Source organism: Lynx canadensis, chromosome A3, assembly GCF_007474595.2.
Source record: "Lynx canadensis isolate LIC74 chromosome A3, mLynCan4.pri.v2, whole genome shotgun sequence".
NCBI lineage: Eukaryota > Metazoa > Chordata > Mammalia > Carnivora > Felidae > Lynx > Lynx canadensis.
The window spans coordinates 119,786,475-119,801,622 of NC_044305.1; the positions used below are offsets into that span (position 1 = coordinate 119,786,475).

Sequence of the window (15,148 nt, forward strand, 5' to 3'; positions counted from 1 at the left end):
ACAGTTTGGTAGTTCCCCAGAATGTTTGTTTGTTTTAAAATTTTTTAATGTTTATTTTTGAGAGAGACAGAGTATAAGTGGGAGTGGGGGGAAGGCAGAGATGGGGAGACACAGAATCTGAAGCAGGCTCCAGGCTCTGAGCTGTCAACACAGAGCCTGATGCTGCAGGGCTCGAACTCAGACCGCGAGATCAAAATCACAGACCTGAGCCAAAATCCGACGCTTAACCTATTGAGCCACCCAGGTGTCCCTTTCAGAATGTTAAACAGAGTTATGATGTGGTCCAACACTCCTAGGTGAAAATTGTCCTTTGGGAGAAAATACATGTCCACACATACACTTGTATATGAGTGTTCATAGCAACATTATTCAGAATAGCTAAAAAGTGGAGATAATCCAAATATTGGTCAATTGACAAACGGATAAAAAATGTATGTCAATATAATGAAATATTATTAGACAATAAAAATAAATGAAGTACTGATACATGCTAAAACATAGATGAACCTTGAAACTATGCCAGGTGAAAGAAGACAGATACAAAATGTCACATATTGTAGGATTCTATTTATCTGAAATTTATCTGGATCGGCAAATGCAAAGAGACAGAGAAGTGGTTGCCAAGGGCTGAGGAAAGGGAGGAATGGGGGTTGACTGCCAATGAGTATTGGATTTCTTTTTTGGGGTGAAGAAGATGTTCTGAAATGACATATTAGTTATGGTGGTATAACTCTTTTGGTATACTAGAAACCACTGAATTGTAATATTAAAAGGGTGAACTTTATGGTATGTAAATTATATCTCAAAAAAGCTGTTATTTTTTTTTTTTTAACCTGGTCAGGGAAAGCCTTTTTGAAGAGATGACATTTAAACTGAGATTGGAATGACTAACTTGAGGTTGGTGGTTATAAATCCAAAGTCAGACCAGTCAGCATAGTTGTGTATTTACTTCCCCAGTAAAGTGTAGAGGGTAAAGGAGCAGAGTGGATAAAGTTGGGGTTTCGACAGAGAGTCTGACAAAGGAGGAGCTGGAAAGAGGGGTTGGAGAGTATGCAAAGAAATGAATATAATAACGGGCCATGGAGTGTAGGTTGGTTAAAGGAGAAATGAGGCCATGAGGTTAGATAAGGAACAATGTGAAGGTGGTAGGCTCAGTGGAGTAGTGGACCTGGTGGCGTTGAAGTTCTGTTGAAGGAGTGAGCTACACAGAAGTTTGTAGGAGAATGAAGCGCTTGAAATTGAGATTTTAGGTGACGTACGGTAATTGGCTATAAGATGTGCCAGGATGTGACTCTGAGGCTGGTGGCCGATGTGGAGTGAGGGGAAGGTTGTTGAAGGTGAGTTACAGGAATCCCAGTGTATAAGTTTCCTATAGCTGCCAGAACACATTATTATACACCTGGTAGCTTAAAGCAGGAGTTTATTCTGTCATAGTTCTGGACACCACAGATTTGAAATCAAGATGTCAGCAGGGCCACACTCTCTCTGCAGACTCTAGGGAAGGATCCATTTGTATTAGAGTTCTTCAGAGAAACAGAACTTATATATATATATATTTATCTGTAAAGATTTATTATAAGGAATTGGTTTATGCAATTATGGAGGCTGACAAGTCTCAGGATGTGCATGATGAGTCAGCAAGCTGGAGACCCAGGAGACCTGATGGTGTAGAGCCAGTGTGGGTCTGAAGTCCTGGAAACCAGTAGAACTGATAATGTAGGTCCTGTCTGGGTTTGAAGGCTGGCAGCCTCCAGACCCGGATAGAGCAGATGTTGCGATTCAAGTCTGAAGGCAGGAAAAAGCCAGTGTCCTAGTTCAAAGACTGGCCAGAGCAATACTCTCTTATTCGGGTGAGGGCCAGCCTTTTTTTCTGTTCAGCTCTTCAAACTGATTGGATGAAGCCCACTTATAGCAGGGAGGGGAGTATATGTTAATCCCATCTAAAAACACCCTCACAGGAACACTCAAAATGACGTCTGACCAAATATCTAGGCTCCCGGTAGCCCAGCAAGTTGACATGAAACTAACCATCACACCATTCTTTGTCCTTCTCACTTTTGGTGGCTTTTCTTGATTTGTGGCTGCATCACCGCAGTCACAGCCTCATTGGTCACATTTCCTCTTCTTCTTTCTCTTTTCCTTTGTGTGTCTATTTTATGAGGATACAGGTAAATGCATACGGGCCAACCGGATAATCCAGGATAAACTCTTCGGTCACGAGATCCTTAACTTAATTGCATTTTGCCATAGGAGGTAGCATTCACTCTTTAGCCATATAGAGTAACATTCTCAGGTTCCAGAGATCAGGGTGTTGGACATATCCTTCGGGGGCCACCATTCAACCCCCTATAACTAGCATATGGGAAGGGTCAATTCTATGTGGATGTTGGAATCAACAAGAATTATGGCAGCCGTAATGTTGGACTCCACTACAGAGGGATGTTTGATGCTTTGGTCCGATGACGTGACATTCAAAATTGGGGTTTTAAGGAAAAGAGAAAATGATCTGGGAGTGGCAGTGAGATTCTAGGAGCACATATCCACAGCTGGAGATCCAGCAGTTTGAGGGTGTGAGAGAGAAAGCAGGTGCATCTTGAATGGCTGTGAAGGGGGGGAGGGTTGGTTGGGTGGGGGGGAGTTGAGCCCTCAGGGAAAGCCAGGTTTCCTCCCAGGGCAAGAAGGTGAAGTAAGACTCAGAGAAGAGGATTCTTTGCCAGAGAAGGGATTTGGGGGATGGGGACTATGAAGACAAGTAGAAGGATTTGAGAGTGAGGATTAGTGAGATGGGGTCATGTAAGGGTATTGCAGAGCCTTATAGGAATGAGAATCTAAGTGGGAGTCTTGGATTTCTTGTGGAACAAGCATGGTGTGATAACCTTATGACAAAGGTTGTGCTGGAATCAGCCCCAGATAGTGTCCAAGGCAGACCGTGGTGCTGTCGCTCTGAGTGTTAGTTGGGAGAAGCCTTGCCAGGCATGTGCAGAGCTCTGGGTGCCTATCTTTCCTCCTGTCCCTGTGGTATGAAGGTCTGGGGAGAAGGGCCCTGAAGTTCTCCTGACTGATGGCTCAGCTGACTGCTTCACTGAACAAGCTCCCTCTGAAATTGTGGACTTTCTGGTGCCAGCTGAGAGATAGAAGGAATAGGCTGGAGATATCCTGACAGCATTTATCAACATTTTCAATAGGTTGATCGGGATGTTTAAAATATTGCTTTTTTCAGCATCTGAACATCGCCCCCACTCTACTATGATATTTGGATGCACTATTTATTCTTAAATCCATTTACAGCTGCAAAAGTGCTGAGTTTGAAAGCAGAATATTTGAAATGGACCCAGCTGTTTAAAAAGATGGATGCTTATCAAAGAAAGGATTGGTGTATAGTTTATGAACAATAAGGCACTTTTTTTCCAACCAGCCTGAATATTCTTAGAGCAAAGAGATGATAGGGTGGTTTTCCATCTGTAGAGAAATGAATGACTTAACCCGAATGGCTTCTTCAAATGAGCGGTCTCCTCTTGGTGGTCATGACTTCCCACAGCCCTTTGTCCAGCTTTAGATCATTCCTGATTCTGACAGCTGGCCACCAGAGTGGAACTGGAGAATGTATACCCTACTTCCATGTGTGGAGAGAATTACAGAGATCCATGTGATCCAGCAATGTGAATTGCCTGTTTCTACGTGAACTCACATATATCAGGAATTGTCGTCTGGTGCTTTCTGAGATCTGTTGGTGCAGATTTAGGGGAGAACTTTTTCTGCAAAGAAGTTTAATACATGTGTATTGTATATTCGTCACATTCTCTGTCCCCTTAATGACTACAGAGTATTCAATTATGGAATGTTCATGTGTTATTGATTAAACCTTTGATTACCTCTGATAAACCAGATATGTGTTCCCTGGCATTCTCTCCTGAACTGTGTTTTCTTCTCTTTCAGGTCCCTCCCTCTGAATTTTTCACACAGTTCTAGGTTTTTAAATGATCCCCCTGGACATGGATAGATTCCTGCAGTTCTTAATTTCAGCCCAGTCTTCTTAACTCCTATGTTCAGTGGTCTAATAGACATTTCCATCTTGAGGCCTTACTGACTTTTCTCTCAATACATGTTTCTAATAATGTTTCAGTCAGTTTGCTTCCACTTCTAAGTAGACAACTGTGTCACTTATAGGAAACTAACTTAGTAATTTTCCAATCGTTACAACTTTAAAAAACAAAAACAAACAAAAAAACCTCTGCCTTCTTAGGAACTTCTAGAGTAGCGGTTGCCCAAATTTGCCTGAAAAGACTGCTGGGCAGCTTATTAAATACACAAAGTACCAAGCCCCTACCCCTAGGTCTGGGTTGAGGCAAAAGAATCTGCTTTGTTTTGTTTTATTTTTAAAACGAGTACCCCAGGATTTTTTTTTTTTAATCATCAGGCAAGTGTGAGAAGCTATTTTAGAGCAGTGTTAATAGTGGTGGTGGTGGTGGTCTTCGGTCCTGACTTTGGCATGTCTGCACCATGGATGGTGTTAATTGACTCCTGCCTCGACTTGTGGCGGTATTTGTGAAAGTCTCTGCAGGTATTGGGTGACCAGGTGTAGTCATACAGGTGGTGATCTAAGCCAGGCAAAGAGCTCTCTGCCCTGGTAATCCTTCAATAAACATTTCTAGTACCTGTTACATTCCAGGCTCCAGACAGCGCTGCTGTGCACAGAAGCACATGGCAGGTCTTCTGGGTTCTTTCGCCCCATGCTTTCTGCCCTCCAGCCTCTCTTTCCTGGGGCCCTGACTGCCTGTCAGTCTACTTCCATAGTACTCGGTGCTCTGCTTCTTTTTGTTTTAGCTGACTAGACCCTTTGTTTGCTGAAACCTGAAGTATTGGTCACATTTTCTATTTTGCCATGCAACCTGTCACTGCTTTTGAGCCAGAGAACTGTCCGCTCAGTCTATACTAGAAGCAACTTGTAAATCAAATGATCGATAACACACTGAAGTTCTGTCTTACGGAGTAATGTTTGAAAGCTTTTACGAGTATCTTTGGTCTGGGACTTTTGTTTATCGTTCTCACTCGCAGGCAGCACTCTATCAGTATTAAACTACTTGCAGGTGCTTTTCCACCGTGTTTTCTTACCTTTCTTTGAATCTGTTGTTCTAGCTGCCCCTTTCCTCCTCTCCTCCCCCTCTTCCTTGCCACCTTCTGTAGAGCCTCTACAATTCAGCTTAGCTGCTGCCTCTTTTCCTGGTTTCCCAGGCTGATTTCTGTATCTGTTTGTGCTCTGCTGTGGTACACTGAACACCTCTTTCAAAGCACTTACCACCCCACTGTAAGTATCTGTTCATTTGTCTGTACGTTCCATTATATCGTAAGTCCTCAGGATGTCGTTAGTCTCTATACCTTAGTGTTTATTAAAGAACTTTCTAGGGGCTCCTGGGTGTCTCAGTCAGTTGAGCGTCCAACTTCGGCTCAGGTCATGATCTCGCAGTCTGTGAGTTTGAGCCCCGCGTTGGGCTCTGTGCTGACAGCTCAGAGCCTGGAGCCTCCTTCGGATTCTGTGTCTCCCTCTCTCTCTGCCCCTCCCCCACTCATGCTCTGTCTCTCTTTCTCTCTCTCTCTCTGTCAAAAATAAATTTTAAAAAAATAAGAAAAAAAAGAACTTTCTAAAAGTTGGCCTTCCCCACTTGTTCCAGTTTTTAAACTACTTTAGGTCATGGACATGTTCATTTTATGCCCACCTGACTCTTTAGAGATTGATAACATCCAGTTCTGGTAGCAATGTGGAGAAGAGGACTCTAGAAGATTCTTGGCAGGAGTGTGAATGGATACATTTGAAAAATAAGATTTTTAAATGAATACAACCTTTGACCCAACAATTCCCCATCTAGGAATTCTTCCATAAAAACATTTGCACCAAATGTATTAGGATATCTGTATGAGGCCCATCCCCACCCCCCAAAAAGGAAATGGCCAAAATATCCAATAGTAGCAAAATGGTTAAATTTTGTTATGATATATAATAACTATACCTATGAAATTCTGTATATGCAGTCAAAATAAGTGAAATAGATTTTTGTGTACAGATATGGAAACAAGTCTGTAATACATACCCATTCTCCTTCCTCCTCAGAGGTAACCTCTACTGTGATTTTGGTGTTTAGTATTTCCATTCATATTTTTGTATTTTTTTGTTATACATATGTATGTGACTATTAAAATATATAGCATTCTTTCATATGTATATATATATTTTTTACATTAAAAAATTTTTTTTTCAACGTTTTATTTATTTTTGGGACAGAGAGAGACAGAGCATGAATGGGGGAGGGGCAGAGAGAGAGGGACACACAGAATCGGAAACAGGCTCCAGGCTCTGAGCCATCAGCCCAGAGCCTGACGCGGGGCTCAAACTCACGGACCGCGAGATCGTGACCTGGCTGAAGTCGGACGCTTAACCGACTGCACCACCCAGGCGCGCCCCTAAAAATTTTTTTTAATTTTTATTTTTTATTTTTTTAAATTTACATCCAAATTAGTTAGCATATAGTGAAACAATGATTTCAAGACTAGATTCCTTAATGCCCCTTACCCATTTAGCCCATCCCCCCTCCTACCACCCCTCCAGTAACCCTCAGTTTGTTCTCCATATTTATGAATCTCTTCTGTTTTGCCCTTCCCTGTTTTTATATTATTTTTGTTTCCCTTCCCTTATGTTCATGTTTTGTCTCTTAAAGTCCTCCTATGAGTGAAGTCATAAGATTTTTGTCTTTCTCTGACTAATTTCACTTAGCATAATACCCTCCAGTTCTATCCACGTAGTTGCAAATGGCAAGATTTCATTCTTTTTGATTGCCGAGTAATACCCCATTGTATATATATATACCACATCTTCTTTATCCATTCATCCATCAGTAGACATTTGGGCTTTTTCCATACTTTGGCTATTGTTGATAGTGCTGCCGTAAACATGGGGGTGCATGTGTCCCTTCAAAACAGCACACCTGTATCCCATGGATAAATGCCTAGTAGTGCAATTGCTGCGTTGTAGGGTAGTTCTAGTTTTAGTTTTTTGAGGAACCTCCATATTATTTTCCAGAGTAGCTGCACCAGCTTGCATTCCCACCAACAGTGCAAAAGAGATCCTCTTTCTCCGCATCCTCGCCAACATCTGTTGTTGCCTGAGTTGTTAATATTAGCCATTCTGACAGGTGTAAGGTGGTATCTCATTGTGGTTTTGATTTGTATTTCCTTGATGATGAGTGATATTGAGCATTTTTTCATGTGTCGGTTGGCCATCTGGATGTCTTCTTTGGAGAAGTGTCTATTCATGTCTTTTGCCCATTTCTTCACTGGATTATTTATTTTTTTGGGTGTTGAGTTTGATAAGTTCTTTGTAGATTTTGGATACTAACCCTTTATCTGGTATGTCATTTGCAAATATCTTCTCCCATTCTGTCGGTTGCCTTTTAGTTTTGCTGATTGTTTCCTTCTCTGTGCAGAAGCTTTTTATTTTGATGAGGTCCCAGTAGTTCATTTTTGTTTTTGTTTCCCTTGCCTCTGGAGACATGTTGAGTAAGAAGTTGCTGTGGCCAAGGTCAAAGAGGTTTTTGCCTGTTTTCTCCTTGAGGATTTTGATGGCTTCCTGTCTTACATAGAGGTCTTTCATCCATTTTGAGTTTATTTTTGCATATGGTGTAAGAAAGTGGTCCAGGTTCATTCTTCTGCATGTTGCTGTCCAGTTTTCCCAGCACCACTTGCTGAAGAGACTGTCTTTATTCCATTGGATATTCTTTCCTTCTTTGTCTTGGCCATACGTTTGTGGGTCCATTTCTGGGTTCTCTATTCTGTTTCATTGATCTCGAGTGTCTGTTCTTGTGCCAGTACCATACTGTAGTATGATTACAGCTTTGTAGTATAGCTTGACGATTACAGCTTTGTAGTATAGCTTGAAGTCTGGGATTGTGATGCCTCCTGCTTTGGTTTTCTTTTTCAAGATTGCTTTGGTTATCCAGGGTCTTCTCTGGTTCCATACAGATTTTAGGATTATTTGTTCTAGCTCTGTGAAGAATGCTGGTGTTACTTTGATAGGGATTGCATTGAATATGTAGATTGCTTTGGGTAGTATCGACTCTTTCTAATATTTTTAAACTTATCAAAATAATATCACAGTGCATATATTTTTCTGCAGCTTCCTTTTTACCCACATTGTTTTTTAAATGATCTCTATGTTGTAGTTATTGTCATTGCCATATAAGATTTAATTCTGTTAATATACCACATTTTACCCTCCTATTGACTGACCATGCAACTTGTTTCTAATTTTCTACTTTTCCAAACAAAGCTTTAATGGATTTTCTGGTGCAGGTCGTCCTGTGTGGTGTGGAACTTCTCTTGGGTGTGTTTTTAGGGGTGGGATCCCTGATTTGGGGCACTGTGCACCCTCAGTTTTACTAGATATTGCAAAATTGCTTTCTGAGGTGGCTTTACCAGTGTATGAGCCTTACTGTTTATTCACATCTTCATTTATAAGGAATATATTCGTTTTAATTCTCTTATAGAGCAACAAAACTCTTAACAAATTGTTTGAAGAGGAAGGGAATATGAACTGCCAGTTAGAGCTACAGAGAAGGAAGATTCTATCCATGGTATCAAACTGATGTTTTATAGGACAGTCCACACTCAGCATCACATTTTTCACTGCTGTGCAGACTGTGAAGGGGGCCACCTCCCACACAAATACAATGCTTTCCACTCAGGTCAGCTTGATATGGCAACTCAGTTGGGAGCAAGGCGTGGTGTTGAACTGTGTTTTTGCCTATACGCATTCACAACTTTTTCAGTTTTAATTTACTTGCGTTTAATGTAGCACTCGTTTGTGCTTCAAGTGCCACTGTCACCCAGTGTGTGTAGAACCATAAATACTGTGTTGGCGATCATGGCATCCCTAGGTGGTCAGTCCGTTGATACTGACTTCCCACAGGTCTGTCTTCTTTTTCTCCTGAAAGAGGGGCTGAAGCTGTACGCTGCTCAGTCCAAGGTACTGCTGTTCTTTGGTAGGTACTGCTTCCTACCCCATCTCTTGGTGGACCAGCTGGAATAGCAGTGGTTCCTTTTTTGTGGGTTAAGAGGTTGTTGTAACTTACAAGCATGTTTCAGAAGCCATATGCCAACTAATTACATTTTATTTTACCTAACCACACTTTCATAACTGTCAGAGAGCTAATACTCTTACATCTTGGAAGAGTAACAAAAATTACATGGATTACATTTCTCTCATACATTAATCAATTAAAATTATAGCTTTACAAACTAAGTTAAACTGGAGCTTAGCAATTCGAGTTTTTTACTTTCTGAAGTAGTTATTCTGAAGACCAAAAGTAATAATATATCACAAGAGATATTATAAAATTTTCAAAATAAATTTTTATTAATTTTAACTTAAAAAAAGAAGTGGGCATTCTGTTTCAAGGCAGTGGACTGAGGTCCTGCTGTAGCCGTTCCTTCTTGTCCCAGCTACTTAGAAATGATACATTGGAATTTTAAAAATAATCTGCAAGTACACTAGAGGGGGTAAAAAAAAAAAAAAAAAAAGAAGGAAAACCCGTGGCAGGCCCTAGACTGTGAAGAATCCCCATGAAAAGCACATGGGATCTATTTGCAAAAGAAAACCTTGTTCCAAACAAGGTCAGGAAAGTATTGCTGCTCAAGACAGGAATAGCATCTAGAAGAATAGTGTCTATTTCGACTTGGAAGCAGTTGTTATAGGGAGCTGTGAAGGGCTCAGCACAATGACAGAGTGACCCCAGTACCATTGCATGGTGATGGAGGTGTCTCAGGCAGGTGTAGTGTATATAGGAACTGGGGTTGGAGAGACAGGGCTGAGTTCTAGGTGCTTGATGAATTCCAGAATAAGAAGCTCCCATGCTCTGAAGACTAGATACAAAGTCTTTCCATGAGGTGGTACCTCCTGTGCCCCTGCCACTCTCACTGAAGACACGTCTTCCTTCTGAGTAGGTAGTGCACACAGATAGACTGTCTGAACAGAGCCTTGACAACAAAGATGAGCACTTTGCTAGAAATCACCAAAAACCAGAGGAACACAACCTTGCAGAGGAGATAACAGAAGAATTTATCTCAGACATAGAATTAATAGAATAAATAGAACAGATTTTATAATATGTATAGTTGAAAGCTTTGGAGAGAGGTGATCCGTTACTTTATCTACCAAACACAATTAAGTATTGATCCGGGAAATTACAATTTTGATTGTCAAAATAAGATTCATTACATGGGCTAATTGACAGTGTTTCCAGCTAAAGAGCAAATTTGTGAGGGAAACTAGAGCAGAGAAATGTTCCTAAGCACATTGCAAAAGGATAAAGTAATAGAAAAAAAACAGTTAAGACGTGGAGGATAAATGGAAGATTGCCATTTAATAAGAATCCCAGAAAGAGGCTGAGGAGAATGCAGACAGACTATATTTAAAGAAGTAATAGATCTAGTTTTGAGATGGTTGACCAAACACTACTTCTTCCTTCTTCTGCACCAAACCCATAGAAATGATAAAACTTTAAGTTAGATGAATAAATTCCCTTTAAAGATTGAAAAGAAAAGGAAGGGTGCCTGGGTGGCTCAGTCAGTAAAGCGGTTAAGTGTCCGGCTCTTGATTTCAGCTCAGGTCCTGATCTCGCGGTTTGTGAGATTGAGCCCCGCGTCAGGCTCTGCACTGACAGCGGGGAGCCCGCTTGGAATTCTCCCTCTCCTGCTCTCTCTGCCCTTTCCCAGCTTGCACGTGCATGCTCTCTCTCTCTTTCAAATAAATAAGTAAAAACTTAAAAAAAAAAAAGAAAAAGAATGTTCCAGACCTGAAGCCATAAGACATCTTTAAGCAGAGAAGGTATACATTAAATGAGAAGTTGCAGAAATGAGCTGCTCCCACTGCCTGTTTGAGGTCATCACTACTGCCGGGACCCCGAAGCTGATGTGCCTACTTTGTCAGAACAGATTTCGCATGAGATCCTCTGGCCGGAAGGCCACTGCTGGCTAAGATGGCAGCTGAACAGTCCCTGTGGGAGATGTTTGCCTGGCCAAGAACCATGAAACACCAGAAGAAGCCTAGCACTGTGAAGTAAAAATAGGAGAACAACACGTTAGGAAGCAGAACAATGAGAAAGAAACTTTAAAAATAGGTCAATTTAATTTTCCTAGAGGACCAAGGATAGACTTCCATGCTTCCAAGAAACAGAGGTTATGAAATGGCCAACAGTAATTAAAATGAAAAATATGGTTGTTGAACAAGCTCATTGGATAGGTTATAGCAAACTGGATATAACTGTGAACAAATTAGTGGACTAAAATAGGGTGAGAAATTCTCTCAAAACTCAGCATCAAGAGATAAGAGTTTGAAACAAAGGTTGAGGCATTTAGGACCATGTAGAAGTTACAATATTTATCTAATAGGAGTTGCAAGAACTGAAAAAGTGCAAGCCCTTAAGTGTAAAGAGCCTACTACATGTCAAGAAGAATATATTTTAAAAGGAACAACACAAAACAACACCTATATACATCCCGGTGATAATGAAGAAGAGAAATTCCAAAGAGATACCAGAGAGAAAAGACTGATGGTCTACAAAAGAATGAGAATCCAGATAATATTAGATTTAATCTCTGGTTTTAAGAAAACAGTAGCACAGTGTCTTAAAGATGCTGAGAGAAAATAAATCAGAACCTAAATTCTGTTTCTGCCCACACTATCTTTCAACAGTGAGGGCACTCATAATAACATTTTTAGACTTGAAGGACTTTGACAGCCCTTTGCTGAAAGAACTAATTTAAAGATAGATACACTGCAGTAAGAAAAAAACAAAAAATGAACCAAGAAGGTAGCAATAGGATAAAAGAGAAAAGAAGAAACAGAGAAAGCAGGAAAACAATGTTAAATCTGAGTAAACATTGGTTGTAAAAGAGAAGATGACTTTTAGCAAGTTGTAACTTTAATCAGCAAAGATAGCAACATGGAATTTGTGCTTAGGTGGAGTGAAAAGGAAATAAAAGCTTGCATAGGATTGCAGGAGGAGGATGATAAAATGTAATCAACTCTATAAGAAAATATGTGCATTAAAAATGTAAGGGCAGCTACTAGAATTCGATATAAAATCTAGACCCTTAGAAGGGAACAAAACGTAAGAGACTTAAATATGGAGAACAAACGGAGGGTTGCTGGAGGGGTTGTGGGAGGGGGGGATGGGCTGAATGGGTAAGGGGCATTAAGGAATCTACCCCTGAAATCATTGTTGTACCATATGCTAACTAACTTGGAGGTAAATTAAAAAAATAAATTAAATAAAAATTTTAAGTCAAAAGAAAAAAAGAATAAATCAGTCATTCAAAGCAAAAAAAAAAAAAATCTAGACCCTTAAAACTATTAGAAGAAAAACTGTAACACACACAAACTGGAACAATCCAAAAGGAGACGTGAAAGTAGAAAAAAAGAAGACCGTGGTAAATACAAAGCACAAAATAAGTTGCTATGAATAAATTTAAACATACATATCAATAATTACAATAAATGAAAATGAATTAAACTCACCTACTTAAGAGGTAAAAACTCAGATTTAACAAAACAACAACGACGACAACAACAACAAAAAGCACACAGTATACTGTTTTAGGCAAGGATTCAAAAGTTGACAATAAAGGGACAAAAAAGGCAGTATAAAATATTAATATGAGACAAAACAAGGCAAACAACATTGGAAGGGACAAAATGGGAGTTCAAAATGCTACCAAAAGGTATAATTTACAAGAGTTGCTCTCAGTTGTGAGCCTATTTGTCTTGCTTTTAATAACTGCATGTCTATTTATGTATGTGTATAAATATATACATTTTGAAATTATTGTGGAGCCTTTCTCCATGGTGTCCCTCATTCTGCACTTGTGACCTTCAGTCTGTTCTAAGTATAGCAGTCACAACGATCCTATGAGACACCTCACATCCTTGCCCGTTCCACACACTCCTCTGGCTTCCCACCTCATTTGGGGTGAAGGCCCTACACCACCCAAGCTCTGCTGCCTCCTCTCTCCTCTTTGCTCCGCTCCCAGCACACTGTACTTCTTGCCATTCCTCCCACTGACTCTGCTTGTGAAGCTTTTTCCTTCCAGTGTCCCCATGCCCCAGCCCCTCCTCTCCTTCTGGCCTTGCGTCAGAGTGGAGCATTCCCCGACCCCAGTGCAGTAAAAGTAGAAATCAACAACAGAAAGAAGAAATAACCTGTATACACATCTGGAGTTCTAAACTTGTGGGGTAAAGATAATGGATAATCAAAATTATCAAAATTAAATGACTGGAAAGCACATGTCTAAGCCTACGTCCTTAAATAATACACAAAGGAAGAATTATTATACCCTTAAGTATATAATTTAGCAAAAAATTATAGAAAATAAACAAAATGAGGGGCGCCTGGGTGGCGCAGTCGGTTAAGCGTCCGACTTCAGCCAGGTCACGATCTCGCGGTCCGTGAGTTCGAGCCCCGCGTCAGGCTCTGGGCTGATGGCTCGGAGCCTGGAGCCTGTTTCCGATTCTGTGTTTCCCTCTCTCTCTGCCCCTCGCCCGTTCATGCTCTGTCTCTCTCTGTCCCAAAAATAAATAAACGTTGAAAAAAAAATTAAAAAAAAAAAGAAAATAAACAAAATGAGATTTCAACTCTGAAACTGAAAAAGTACAACTAATAAACCTAAAAAATATGACTAAAAGAACTTTATGCTGATGAATCAGAAGACCTAAATGAAACGGACAATTTTCTAGGAAAACAGATACTAACAAATTTAGTATAAAAGGTAGAAAATCTGAATAGGTTACAAACCAGTCATAAATATTGGAATGAGAATCACAGATCTACACACTAAAGAAAGCCTCAAGCTCAGACTGTTTTACAGGTGTTGTTCTCTCAAATCTTCAAGAAATCGATAATTTTCATTTTATACCTGCTATGGTGGAGCACAAGAAAATACTGGAACCCATCTAACCAATTTTACTAGGCCAGCATAACTTCCATCTACAAATAGGCACCAGAAAACACCAGAAAAGAAAACAATAAGCCATCCTTACTTAAGAATATAGATGCCCAAGGGGCATCTGAGTGGCTCAGTCGGTTGAGCTTCTGAATTCAGTTAAGGTCATGATCTCACGGTTCATGAGGTCGAACCCCGTGTGTGGCTACTGCTGTCAGCACAGAGCCTGCTTCAGATCCTCTGTCCTCCCTGCCCCCGACCCCTCCCCTGCTCATGCTCTCTGTCTCAAAAATAAATATGTTTTAAAAAGAATATAGATGCCCAAATCCTACATAAAAAAAATTAGTAGTGACACCTGAAAGGCTCAGTTGGTTGAGCTTCCAACTCTTGTTTTTGGCTCAGGTCATGATCCTAGGGTCATGGGATCAAGACCCCCATTGGGCTCTGCACTGAACATGGAGCCTGCTTAGGATTCTCTTCTCTTCCTCTGTCCCTCTGCCCCTCTTCCCCACTTGTGTGTTCTCTCTCTCTCTAAAAAAAAAAAAAGTAATTTGATGCATGATGAGTAGCATTTATCTTGGAAGCACAAGAATAATTCAACTTCTGAAGTTCTGTCTGTTGCTCCAACTTAAAACTGCTGGCTTCAGCAACATGGTAGACTGAGCTAACTGTAGTCTCCCATCCCCAGTGACAGATAAGCATGTTGGATTAAATGTAACGACAACAAAACTAAAATGCAGAATTGAACTTGAATAAAAGAGAAATATCTGGCTATCAAAAATTAAACCCCAAATTGTGGTGACCCAAGGGGTTTCAGACTGGATACTGGATTTAGGCCAGTGGTTGGGGTTTCATGCCCCCATGGCATGGGAAATCTAACTTGGATCCATTCAAGATGAATAGAACTGATATTTTTGTAAAGGCTGGGACTTTAGAAGAGCAGCCTCCTTGAAAAAGAGGGACTAAAAATACTCCAGTGGCTGGAGAAGGTACAAATGGGACTCCCATACAAAAAGCAGTCTCTGCTAAAAGTGAACTCATTATTAAAAATTGTAAACTGAGTTATGAAATTATCACCAAGAGAAAAATAGGAGTTTTAGTGTGCCAACAACTTTAGAAAATTCTACATTTAAAAAGATAAAGAGGGGCGCCTGGGTGGCGC

General features: G+C 40.4%; 1 protein-coding gene across 11 annotated transcripts in view; it reads left to right on the plus strand.

Moving 5' to 3' along the window:
- Nucleotides 1-15,148, plus strand: part of DTNB (dystrobrevin beta) — a 242,119-nt gene that overhangs the window by 99,056 nt on the left and 127,915 nt on the right. The window lies entirely within an intron of this gene.